This window comes from Mobula birostris, chromosome 3 (genome assembly GCF_030028105.1).
Source record: "Mobula birostris isolate sMobBir1 chromosome 3, sMobBir1.hap1, whole genome shotgun sequence".
NCBI classification, from domain to species: Eukaryota; Metazoa; Chordata; class Chondrichthyes; order Myliobatiformes; family Myliobatidae; genus Mobula; species Mobula birostris.
This window is the reverse complement of record NC_092372.1, coordinates 43,205,356-43,217,497: the sequence shown is the minus strand read 5'-3', so window position 1 is coordinate 43,217,497 and position 12,142 is coordinate 43,205,356. Positions and strand designations below refer to the sequence as shown.

Sequence of the window (12,142 nt, the reverse complement as noted above, 5' to 3'; positions counted from 1 at the left end):
GTATTGTTGATAAGTGCTCGAATTTGTTATGTTATTTAAATATGTAGATTAGTTTAACAGTAGTTTGTCTTTTTTCTCTATACGTTAACTATTTACATGAAATTTCAGTTAACTGGCATATATGCTTAATTGGGTCAAAATGTGCCAGTCCCAATTGAATGCAATCCAATGTACTTTGAAATCATCACTAAACATTCCCACAATATGAAATCCTTCATTCTAGCAGACCCAACCTGCTAAGCAAAGTACATGTGCCTGCTTGGTCATCCAATTAAAATTTACAGCACTTCACTTGCACCTTGGTAGGGAAAATGCAAGGAGACAGTACACTTAAGGGCAATAGCCAGGTGACTGACCTTTCAGTGGGTGAGCAGTTAGGGAACAGTGACCACAATTCCCTAATTTTAAGGATAGGTATGGTCCTTGTGGGAGTTTGAAATTGGAGAAGGGCAAATCGCAGGGGCATTAGACAGGAACTAAGTTAATTGGGAACACCTTTTCTCTGGCAAGTCCATATCAGACACGTGGAAGGTGTTTGAAAGATCATAGAGTACGGTTCCTGTTAGAAGGACGGACAGGGATGGAAACACAAGAGAACCTTGGATGTCCAGAGAGGTGATAAATTTAGTCAAGAAAAAGGAAAAATATGTAAAGCATCAGAAGTTAGGATCGCATGAAGATTATAAGGAAGCCAGAAAAGAACTCAAGGGAACTAGGAAAGCCATGAAAAGTCCTTGGCAAGTAGGATTAAGGCGAATCCCAAGGCATTCTATACATACATCAAGAGAGAAGATAACAAGAGAGGGGAGGACAAGGATTGAGGGGAGGGGGGTACATTTGCATGGATCCAGAGAATGAGAGTCAGGTACTTAATGAGTAACACACATCAAAGTTGCTGGTAAACGCAGCAGGCCAGGCAGCATCTATTGGAAGAGTTTCAGTCGACGTTTCAGGCCGAGACCCTTCGTCAGGACTAACTGTTGGAGGAACAACATCTTATATTCCATCTGGGTAGCCTCCAACCTGATGGCATGAACATCGACTTCTCTAACTTCCGCTAGTGCCCCACCTCCCCCTAGTACCCCATCCGTTATTTTTATACACACATTCTTTCTCTCACTCTCCTTTTTCTCCCTCTGTCCCAAGGACTATACCCCTCGCCCATCCTGTTTCCCCCCCCCGTCTTTCTCCCCAGATCTCCTGTCCCATGATCTTCTCATATCCCCTCTGCCAATCACTTGGCTCCATCCCTCCCCCTCCTGTCTACTATCATTTTGGATCTCCCCCTCTCACTTTCAAATCTCTTACTAACTCTTCCTTCAGTTAGTCCTGACGAAGGGTCTCGGCCTGAAACGTCGACTGAAACTCTTCCAATAGATGCTGCCTGGCCTGTTGCGTTTACCAGCAACTTTGGTGCGTGTTGCTTGAATTTCCAGTATCTGCAGAATTCCTGTTGTTACATTTACTTACTGAGTACTTTGCTTCAGTATTTACCAAGGAAAAGCATATTGAATACCAGCAGACAAGTGCTGAGTGTATAAATATGTTAAGGCATTTAGAGATCAAGGAGAAGGAAGTGTTGGGTCTCCTAATGAGTATTAGGGTGGTCAAGTCCCCAGGGCCTGATGGGATTTACACCAGGTTATTGAAGGAGGAAAGAGACAAGATTGCTGGGCCCTTGACCAGTACCTTCCTGTCCTCTCTAACCACAGGCAAGGCCCGGAGGACAGGCAAGTGGCTGACATTGTGCAAGAGGGGAACAAGGGAAAATCCTGGGAACTCTAGACCGGTCAATCTCACATCAGGTACAGGGAAATGTGCTGAAGAACATTATTAGCGATACATAGGAGCATTTGGAAACCCATGGCCTAATTAGGGAGAGCCAGGGCAGGTTGTGTCTTACCAACCAGACTGAGTTTTTGACAAGGCGATGAGGGGGCAGTCAATATTATCTACATGGAATTTAGTAAGGGATCTGACAAAGTCCCTCATGGGAGGCTAATCCACAAGATTAAGATACATTGCATCTGCGACAAACTGGCTGTTTCGTTTGAGAACTGGCTAGTGCATAGAAGACTGAGTTTTTGGGTAGATGATTCATTTACACTTAAATGGCTTGGCCATCAGTCTCCTGTTGTACTGTGGATTGAGATCATCTGTAACAATGCATTTCCTAAAAGCTGTGAATACCAGACGCTGTTGACGCCTCTGGGATGAAGTTTACAGATAGTTTCAAAGGCAGCATTATCTATACTTCATAGATATGAATTGTCTTCTATGTTAGCACATAAAATGCCAAATAAATATATTGTGGATTTAACTTAGTTAGATCTGAGTTAGATATGGCCCTTGTGGCTACGGGGGTCAGGGGGTATGGAGGGAAGGTTGGGGCGGGGTTCTGAGTTGGATGATCAGCCATGATCATAATAAATGGCAGTGCAGGCTCGAAGGGCCGAATGGCCTACTCCTGCATCTATTTTCTATGTTTCTATGTGACTTGCATTCCTAAAGGCTGTGGATACCAACCCAGACATGTTGGTGTCAGAAGGAAAAGATGAAGTTAGGAGGTGTGATGTTTTGTATGTGGCTTCAGAAGGAAGCATTATCTATGCATTAGCTATAACTTTTTAAGTAGCGATTGCTTTTGTGTTTAGCATATAAATATCGAGTCCACATTGGGCTAGCAGACCTTTCTACCGTAAGCGTCTCCGTCCATATGATGCCTGCTGTACCTTGTTGTGTCGAATAAAGAAGCTGCTTTGTACCTACCTGTGACTGTCTCTCCAGTGATTTCATCCACACTACAACAAAGACAAAGGGTAGTGTTTGAAGGGACTTATTAGAGCTGGAGTTCTGTAATTAATGGTGTTCCGCAGGGATCTGTGTTGAGACCGCTGCTGTTTGTGATGTGTATAAATGACCTGGGTGAAAAGGTTAGTAAATCTGCAAGTGACACCAAAATTGATTGAGCTGTGGATAGTGTAAAAGACTGGCAAAGAATACAGTGCAATATAGATCATTTGAGGGTATGGGCAGAGTAAAGGCAGCTGGAATTTAACCCAGATAAATGTGAAGAGTTGCACCTTGGTAGGGCAAGTGCAATACGACAGTACACCTAAGGGCAAGATCCTTGAGTGTTGCTGAGCAGAGATCTTGGGATGCAAGTTCATAGTTCCTTGGAAGTGGCTATATAGATGAACAGGGTGGTTAAGGCGGCTTATAGAACGTTTGCTTTTATCAGTCAAGGCATTGAGTTCAAAATCAACTTATCAATGCTGCAACTTTACAGAACTCTGGTTAGGCCACACCAGTATTGCATACAGTTCTGGTTGCACCAGCACCCCCGCCCCCCCGGCAAACAGGAAAGATGTTGAGGGTTTGGAAAAGGTACAAAAGAGGTTTACCAGGATGCTGAAGGTTTAGAGGGCAAGTTATATCATGAGAGGTTGGATAAACTTTGGTTGTTTTCTCTAGAACTGAGGGAAGATCTGATAGAGGTTTATAAGATTTGAGAAGCACAAGTAGACAGGGAATGTCTTTTTCCCAGGGTAGAAGCATCTAGCAGCAGAGGACAGGCACTGTAGTTGAGAGGGTAGGTTCAAAGGGGATACAAGGGGTTTTTTTGGAAAAAAAACTTGAGTGGCGAATGCCTGGAATGCACTGCCTGGTATGCCGGTAGAGGCAAACATGTTAAGAGGCTTTTAAGAGCCATTTAGATAGGCACATGAATGTGTGTGCCAACCATATAACCTACTCTAGAAGCTGCTTAGAATTTCCCTACTGCATAGCCCTTTATTTTTCTAAGCTCCATGTACTTACCCAAGAGTCTCTTAAGACCCTATTGCACCCACCTCTACCACCTTCACTGGTAGTACATTCCACACACCCAGCACTGTGTGAAATACCTTCCTGACATCCCCCTTGTACCCATTTCCAAGCACCTTATAACTATGCCCCCTCCCATGTTCGCCATCTTAGCCCTGGGAAAAAGCCTCTGGCTATCCACATGATCAATACCTCTCATCCTCCAAAGAGAAAAGGCCAAGTTCACTCAACCTATTCTCATAAGGCATGTGCTCCAATCCAGGCAACATCTTCTCCACTGCACTCTCTATATAAAGTATCATCTTCCCTGTATGTAGTGAGGTGACCAGAACTGAACACAGTACTCCAAGTGGGGTTTGACTAAGGTCTTGTATAGCTGTAACATTACCTCCTGGCTCTTGAACTGAATCCCATGGTTGATGAATAACAACACACTATATGCCTTCCTTACAACACTGCAGCAGCTTTGAGTGTCCTATGGACATGAACCCCAAAATCTCTCTCATCCTCCACACTGCCAAGAGTCTTACCATTTATATTATATTCTGTCTTCAAATTGGACCTACTAAAATGAACCACTTCACATCTCCATCTGCTGCTTCTCTGCCTAGTTCTGCATCTTACCAATGTCCCACTGAAACCGCTGACAGCCATCCAGACTATCCACAACACCCCCAACTTTTGTGTCATCAGCAAACTTACTAACCCACCCTTCTACTTCTTCACCCAGGTCATTTATATGAAAAAAAACAAAAGGGGTCTCAGAACAGATCCCTGCAGAACACCAGTGGTCACCGTCCTCCATGCAGTTCAGAAAATTCAATTTTAACATCAGTCCTACATTTTGAATGCATGTCCCTTTACCCTAATAAGCAACTTTAGGATAAAGTGCAAAACTCTTTGTTCAAACTTACCTGCCTGTGGCCAATTATAGACCACATGGCTCTGCAACCAGAAATGAACTTGACACCTAGGCCACTTTGTGGTGAAGTTTGGTTTGGACTTGGTCCAATCCACTAACTGAGCTAGGAACAGCACTTGTGCCAGTGCCGTTCTTGTAGTGCTCTACGTGGCTTGCCATGTTCAACAAAACTATTCCAACAACATTGCAGAAGCAACACAAATTGCTGGAGAGCCCAAAGTCAGGGTCTTGACGTGAAAATTTGATCCAAAATAATTCCTTGGACCCCCTCCCCCCCAATGCTGCCCCACTCACCGAGTAACTCCAGCAGGTTGATGGGAGTAGGCAGCTTAAATGGTCCAATGTGGACTAGATGAGCCAAAGGGCCTGGTTCTATGTGTACTTTTCCATGGCTCAACGGATGAAAAGGTTAACGCACGAGAAGCATTTCATGGCCCTGGGCCTCCATCGCTAAATTATGATGCAAGGAGGACATCACTGAAACCTACACAGAGTGAATGAGGAGGGTGTTTACAATAATGGGAAAGTCTAGGACCAGAGGGCATAGCCTCAATAGTTCTGGTTAGCCTATTAAGAGGAATGAGTGTCAATCTGCAGAAGGTACACAGCAAAAAAATCAAATCCCTTTAGCACAGAGATTGGGTGGGGGGGGGGGAATTTCTTTAGCCAGAGGGTGGCTAATCTGTGGAATTTATTGCCACAGCAGCTGTGGAGGCCAAGTCATTGAATAAATTTGAAGCGGAGTTTGATAGTATGGTAATAATATTATATCAGAAGGTCTTGTTGACAGTGAAGCAAGACCAAAGAAATGATTGACTTCAGGAGAAAGAAACCTTGTATTGTAGCCTCCCGAAGAAGCTACACAAAAGATCAAAATAACAACTTCGCAGGTCAAGCAACATCCACAAGTAAACCAGTTTAACATTTCAAATCGAACACTCCATCAGAACAATTTCAGCTGCCACTGCAACTATTTTTGATGTTTCACAACATAGTGCTGTGAAATGCCATTTACTCAAAAAAAAAAGCCAAAGAGAGAAGCTGTTAACACCTTTGTGTTGCTCAAAGGTTGCTCACCTTTGTCAGGACTAACAAAGTCCTGACGAAGGGTCTCGAACTGAAACGTCGACTGTACCTCTTCCTAGAGATGCTGCCTGGCCTGCTGCGTTCACCAGCAACTTTGACATTTACACCCCATCTGCTTTATCTTTAATTTGAATTATAACATCAAATTGCTGCATGGGACACTAAGTTCTTCCACTGTTTTGAAATTTCTGATCTTAGACCCAAATGCCATACTCCACACTTTGAGATTGAGCGCCTGGTTTTAGCATCCCAGACAAGGAAAATGATTATTTCTGAATTTATCTACCTGTCAAACCCAGTGAAACAGAATATTACTAATTATTTTGCATTCCAAATTTGACATTTCAAAACTGTCAGCCTAGTATCTCATCATTTATCAAATCACTCCTCTTTCTTCACAGAAAGTAATCTAGAGAATCTTTCAGTAATTTAAATTTCTAGAAAGGAAACCAGAATTGTACAGAACATTCTCAGAAGAGTCCTATATAATTGTGCTAACTGATTCCCAATACTACCTATCAAAGCAATAATTCAGTGGCATCAAGAGACTAATAAAACTGATGTCAATAGAAAGCAGGAACAGAAGTCAAATTACTCCACCAGAGCTCTTCATCTGTCAAACTAACAGATGTCCCATGTTAGAAGCAGAGTTATTTCCTGATTATTGCAGTATTTGACACTAATCACAGCCCTTCACTGAAAAGTGACTCCAGCCTAATATAAGACATAACCAATTTGGGTTGATAAATTAAGTAGCACCTATCCCATCCGGGTGTCAGCCAATGGGGCAGCAAAAAAAAAAAAGAGGACACAGGGAGCTTGCAGTAAGCAACTCCACTAAGCTTTTTGCTCAACTAAAGGCTAACTATGGCAGTCCATTTGCCTCACGAGTGTAGCTTCAACAACTCTCGAAAAAGTTTGACAGCACATACTTAATATTCCTGCAAAATATGCAGTGTGTAGGAATTCTAAAGAAGCAACAGAGTAATTCACAAGACAATTGGAAATGTCACTTTCCAATTTGTATATCCTAATGCGATTCCTTAACCGTGTATGAGACGCCATGCCAGTTCCAAACTAAATGACGCAACTGTGGAAATATCAGCAGAGATTTAAAAAAACACAACTATTTGGTCCCGAGCTTACAATGCAGCCCCAATAAGCAATCACACCACAATCTTCAAATGAATATAGGAAAAGCTTTAAATGACGTTGTTAAAAAAATTGCCCATATCCGTCATAAAGCACGTGACTTCTTATCATACCCCGTTCCAACGAAAATATTTTACATTATTTTCCATTTAAAAAGGACCAAAATGTTTTTCCTTCCGGACAACTTCCGAAATATTTTGCATCCATGCCAATTTCTAGCCCTTAAAATACTTTCAGTGTTGGGTGAACCTTCAAGGCCATTCACCAACCGATGCTTCGAGGCTTTTCATTGAACACGGAACCACTCCTAACATAGCAACCTAGACTCTTGCCCACGAACCAGTGAGTGTTCTTCGAGTTTGTCGTTCGTAACCGAGACGACAAAAAAAAACATTTACACGAGAGTTTACTTACTAAAACGTCTGCCAGGACCTACCACCACTCCAAGACCTCTTTGGCGCCTTTTCTAGACTCACGTGGCCATCAATCGGGTACATGTGACGCGGGCTCGCGCTCCTCAGACCCCCCCCCCAAACACCCACCCCACCCCCACGTCCCGGCGAATGGCGCGACCCTATTGTGACGTCAATTGCTGTGGAATCACCGATGAGACACATGATCCGGGGTCACCGGCAACCAATGTAACAACTCGAGGTGTCAATGCAACCCAACTTGCACCTGAACTCCCTCACAGTCATGTAGCAGATTTCAAAATTTTCCTCCTTTCGTTTTATTTTTCAAAGAATTGGGAGGAGGTGGGGAAAGAGATTGTAAAGCACGAAAACGGATGAAAGATGCATCGACATTTTAACTCAATAATATATTCCAGTTAGCATTCTTTCCCCTTCTCACGAACACTTAAATCGACATTAATGTCGAAGTTCCGTGAATATAAACATAAAATTAGTTGGAAACTTCGTGCATACCCCTAAGCGAAGAAAGGTTCAGATACAAAACACCATGAATTGAAAACGCTCACGGTATCATAAGTTTAAACGAAGTCCAGTTAAAGATTCTACGCCACCGTGTCAACTTTTCAGTTGAAAAATCAGCAATGTACTCCGAGCGATAGTATTAAGGTTCATAAATTGACACGCTGATTGAGGAACAAATGATCCAAAAAAGAAATGTCAGCTACAGCAACACAGAAAACAAATAAGATTTTTTTTTCTCCATCAATTGTTCATTTACACAAAGATTCAAGTCTACGACCTCTTACCTGCGATTCTTTAACCCGGGCAGCACAACTTGAAACCACAGTCTTCTCCTATAAATACCCAGTCAAAACAGCCGCTATCTCAACATTCTCACCTCAAGAACAGGCTGAAAACAAACCACGCATTTCCGTTGGGTCCTAAACTCTGCGGACGCTCCAGGCAAGGCATGAGTACTTCACCTGGGTATTTGCCTGAAAGAATAAGTTCATTCTTTGCCAGCTAATCACCCCATTTAATTGAATGTTTAATTCGGGTCATGGTACATGCACATTATTAACACTAGATGGCTCCCTAATGGATTCTGACAATTATTGAAGCCAAGAGTGTCTGTTTTTTATTTTCTCAAAATATGTATTTCAGGTGCTGGGGAATTAAAAGCAACTAGTTATGAATATACTAATTTCAATACTAATTACTCAAATAAACTTCTCTATTACAAATCCATAACACTATTTTTGATTCTAAAAAGTAACAGATTAACAATAACACCTCTCACAACTTCATGTTATCCCAAGGTGAAAAATTATAACTAAGAACTACTGTACAGAATTCGCTATGTGAAGGGCTTAAGTGCTCCAGATTCCAGCATTTGCAATCTCTTGTATCCTAAGTACTTTGTGTTTGCCTTTGACCATGCTGGAAGATAAAATAACCAGCAGGGGACATCCTTGCAAGTTATCATTCTCCAATAATGGTTAAACTGAAAGAAAGGCAACTATATATAACTAGAGGAAAATATGTAAAGGGATCAGAGACTATAATGTTGTTGACTGGGATATTGTCAATATCCACATATTGACTGGGACTCCCATACTGTAAAAGTACTAGATGGGATAGAGTTTGTCAAATGTGTTCAGGAAAGTTTCCTTCATTAGTATGTAAAAGTCCCAATGAAAGAGCGTGAGATATTGGATCTGTGATTAGGGAAAAAGACAGGGCAGATGTCAAAAGTTTGTGTAAGGGAATATTTTGTATCTAGTGATCATAATGCCATTAGTTTCAAACAAAATATGAAAAAAGATAGGTCTGGTCCACAGCTTGAGATCCTAACAGGATCCTAATAGAGCCTACAGGGACAAGGTCCAGCACCTGGCTGCATGGTGTGTCGACAACAATCTGGCCCTTAACACCCAGAAGACCAAGGAGATCATTGTGGACTTCAGACATGTCAGGAGTCACACTCACGTCCCCATCTACATCAACGGAACAGTAGTGGAGCATGGTTCAAGCTTCAAATTCCTTGGTGGCTATATTTCTGATGATCTCACCTGTCTCTGAACAGCGCCTTTATTTCCTGCGGAGCATCAAGAAAGCTCACCTCTGTCCCAGGATACTGACAGACTTTTACCGCTGTACCATTGAGAGCATACTCACCAACTGCATCTCAGTGTGGTATGGCAATTGTCCCCTATTCGACCCCAAAGCTCTCCAGTGTGTGGTGAAAACTGCCCAGCAGATTATCGGCACCCAATTGCCCACCATTGAGAACATCTACCATAAACGCTGCCTAGGCAGGGCGAAAAGCATTATCAGGAATGCATCTCAGCCTAACCATGGACTTTTTACTCTCCTCCCATCCAGGAGGCGCTACAGGAGCCTCCGCTCCCACACCAGCAGGCACAGGAAGAGCTTCTTCCCTGAGGCTGTGACCCTGCTGAACCTCACATCACAGCACTAAGCAGTATTGCATCCATATTATACTGTCTCAGTACTTTTATATTTGTGTGCTGTAGCACTTTTTTTATTCGCAGTTATTTTGTAAATAACACTATTCTTTGCATTTCTGGTCAGATGCTAAATGCATTTCATTGGCTTTGTATCTGTACTCAGCACAATGACAATAAAGTTGAATCTAATCTAATCTAAATTGGAGAAAAGGCCAGTTTTGATAGTATCAGAAATGAACTGGCAAGGGTGGATTGGGACAACTGTACTTGTTAATTGGGAGGCCTCCAAAAGGAGGTGTTTACTACCCCGAGGCAAATCAGGTTGGATAGATCCTCAGGGCCTGACAAGGTGATCCCTCGGACCCTACGGAAGGCAAATGCAGAAATTGCCGGGGCCATATTAGAGATATTTAAATCATCCTTCGACAGGGGAGGTACCAGAGGATTGGAGGATAGCCAATGTTGTTCTGTGGTTTATAAAGGCTCTAAACATAACCCAGGAAATTATAAACCGGCGAATCTGACATCAGTTGTAGGAAAGTTATTGGAAGGTATTCCAATTACTGGATATATAACTACTTGGACAGACAGTGACTGATTAGGGTTTTGTGCATGGCAGGTCATGTCTGACCAATCTTACAGAGTGTTTTGAGAAAGTTACCAGGAAAGTGGATGAAGGCAAGATGAAGTATTAAATTGGAATAAACATTGGCTTTGTATGAGAAACCAGAGATGGGTAATAGATGGTTGCCTCTCTGACTGTAGACCTGTGACTATTGGAGTCCTCCATCCTTTGTTGTTTGTTATCTATATCAATAATCTGGATAATAATGTGCTTAACTGGATCAGCAAAATTGCAGATGACACCAAGATTGGGGGTGTGGTGGACAGTGAGGAAGGCTATCATGGCTTGCAGAAGGATCTGGAAAAATGGGCTGAAAAATGGGATATGGATTTAATGCAGACAAGAGCAAGGTTTTGCAGTTCTTTAGGACCAACCAGGGCAGGTCTTACACAGTGAACGGTAGGGCAGTGAGGAGTGTGATAGAATAAAGGGATCTGGGATTACAGGTCATAATTCATTGACAGTGATGTCACAAGTAGATAGGGTTGTAAATAAGCTCTTGGCATATTGGCCTTCATGCAGGAGATGGGATATCATGTTGAAATTGTATAAGACATTGGTGAGGCCTAATTTGGAGTATCGTGTGCAGTTTTTGTCACTTACCTACAGGAAAGATGTAAGTAAGGTTGAAAGAATACAGAGAAAATTTACAAGGATATTGCCAGGTCTGAAGGACCTGAGTTAAAGGGAAAGATTGAATAGGTGAGGACGGTATTCTCTAGAATGTAGAAGATTGAGAGGAGATTTGACAGAGGTACACAAAATTATTAGGGGTATAGGTCAGGTAAATGCAAGTAGGCTTTTTCCGCTGAGATTGGGTGGGACTACAACCAGAAGTCACGAGTTAAGGGTATAAGGTGAAAAGTTTGAGGGGAAGATGAGGGGAAACTTCTTCGTTCAGATGGTCGTGAGTGTATGGAATGAACTGCCAGCACAAGAGGTGCATGCGAGCTCATTTTCAATGTTTAAGAGAAGTTTGGATAGGGGTATGGATAGTAGGGGTATGGATAGTAGGGTTATGGAAGGCTATTGTCACAACCACAGATTCGGCAGCACAGTAGATATGGCAATTGTGCTTGTGAATGTGCCCATGTCAGCTAATTATTATATAATCATGATAGTATTTAACTCCATACTTGTCGTCGTAGTACTGGTTGAGACTTGGACAGAGCACTGCAACGCTTCACTGCCTGTTTGCATTTGGCCTTCCCTGAGAAGTTGGACTGTCGAGTCCACTGACTCTGAAGACTAGCGGTATTCGTTTAATGTTGAGATGTTCTTTTCAGCCGCAGTGTAGGCTCTGTTTCCCTTTGAGAGTTTTAGTTAACGGCCCTGTTTGGCCGAGCGTTTATTATTTTATTTTCCCTTTAACACTGTTCGCATTAAAGTCTGTGAACTAGTGACCCGCTTCAGTGTCTCTTACTCCGCACTTGGGCCATGTCCGAACCTGGTAACAGCTAGCTATGGTCCCAGTGCGGGCAGATGGGACTGGGTAGTTTAAATGGCTTCAGCATCAACTAGATGGGCCAAGGGACTTGTTTCTGTGCAAAACCTCTCTATGACTCTGTGACTCTAGTTGGTAAAGAGAGGGCCATACCTTCTTGCTAACACTGTATCTCTCCTACTCAATGGTAGATGGGTGGCAATG

At 42.6% G+C, this 12,142-nt stretch overlaps 1 protein-coding gene across 5 annotated transcripts in view; it reads right to left on the bottom strand.

Annotated features, from left to right (window-relative positions):
• ddx4 (DEAD (Asp-Glu-Ala-Asp) box polypeptide 4) overlaps positions 1-8,417 on the bottom strand; it is a 90,391-nt gene extending 81,974 nt beyond the window's left edge. For 3 of the 5 annotated variants that reach the window (XM_072252532.1, XM_072252528.1, XM_072252530.1), the window contains exon 1: positions 8,205-8,417. The gene's annotated coding sequence lies outside the window, so the exon portion shown is untranslated. Of the gene's footprint in view, positions 1-7,399; positions 7,469-8,204 lie in introns of those variants that run through there. The other 2 variants (XM_072252531.1, XM_072252529.1) reach the window with 2 other exon arrangements.
• Between the last annotated feature and the right edge of the window lie 3,725 nt (positions 8,418-12,142).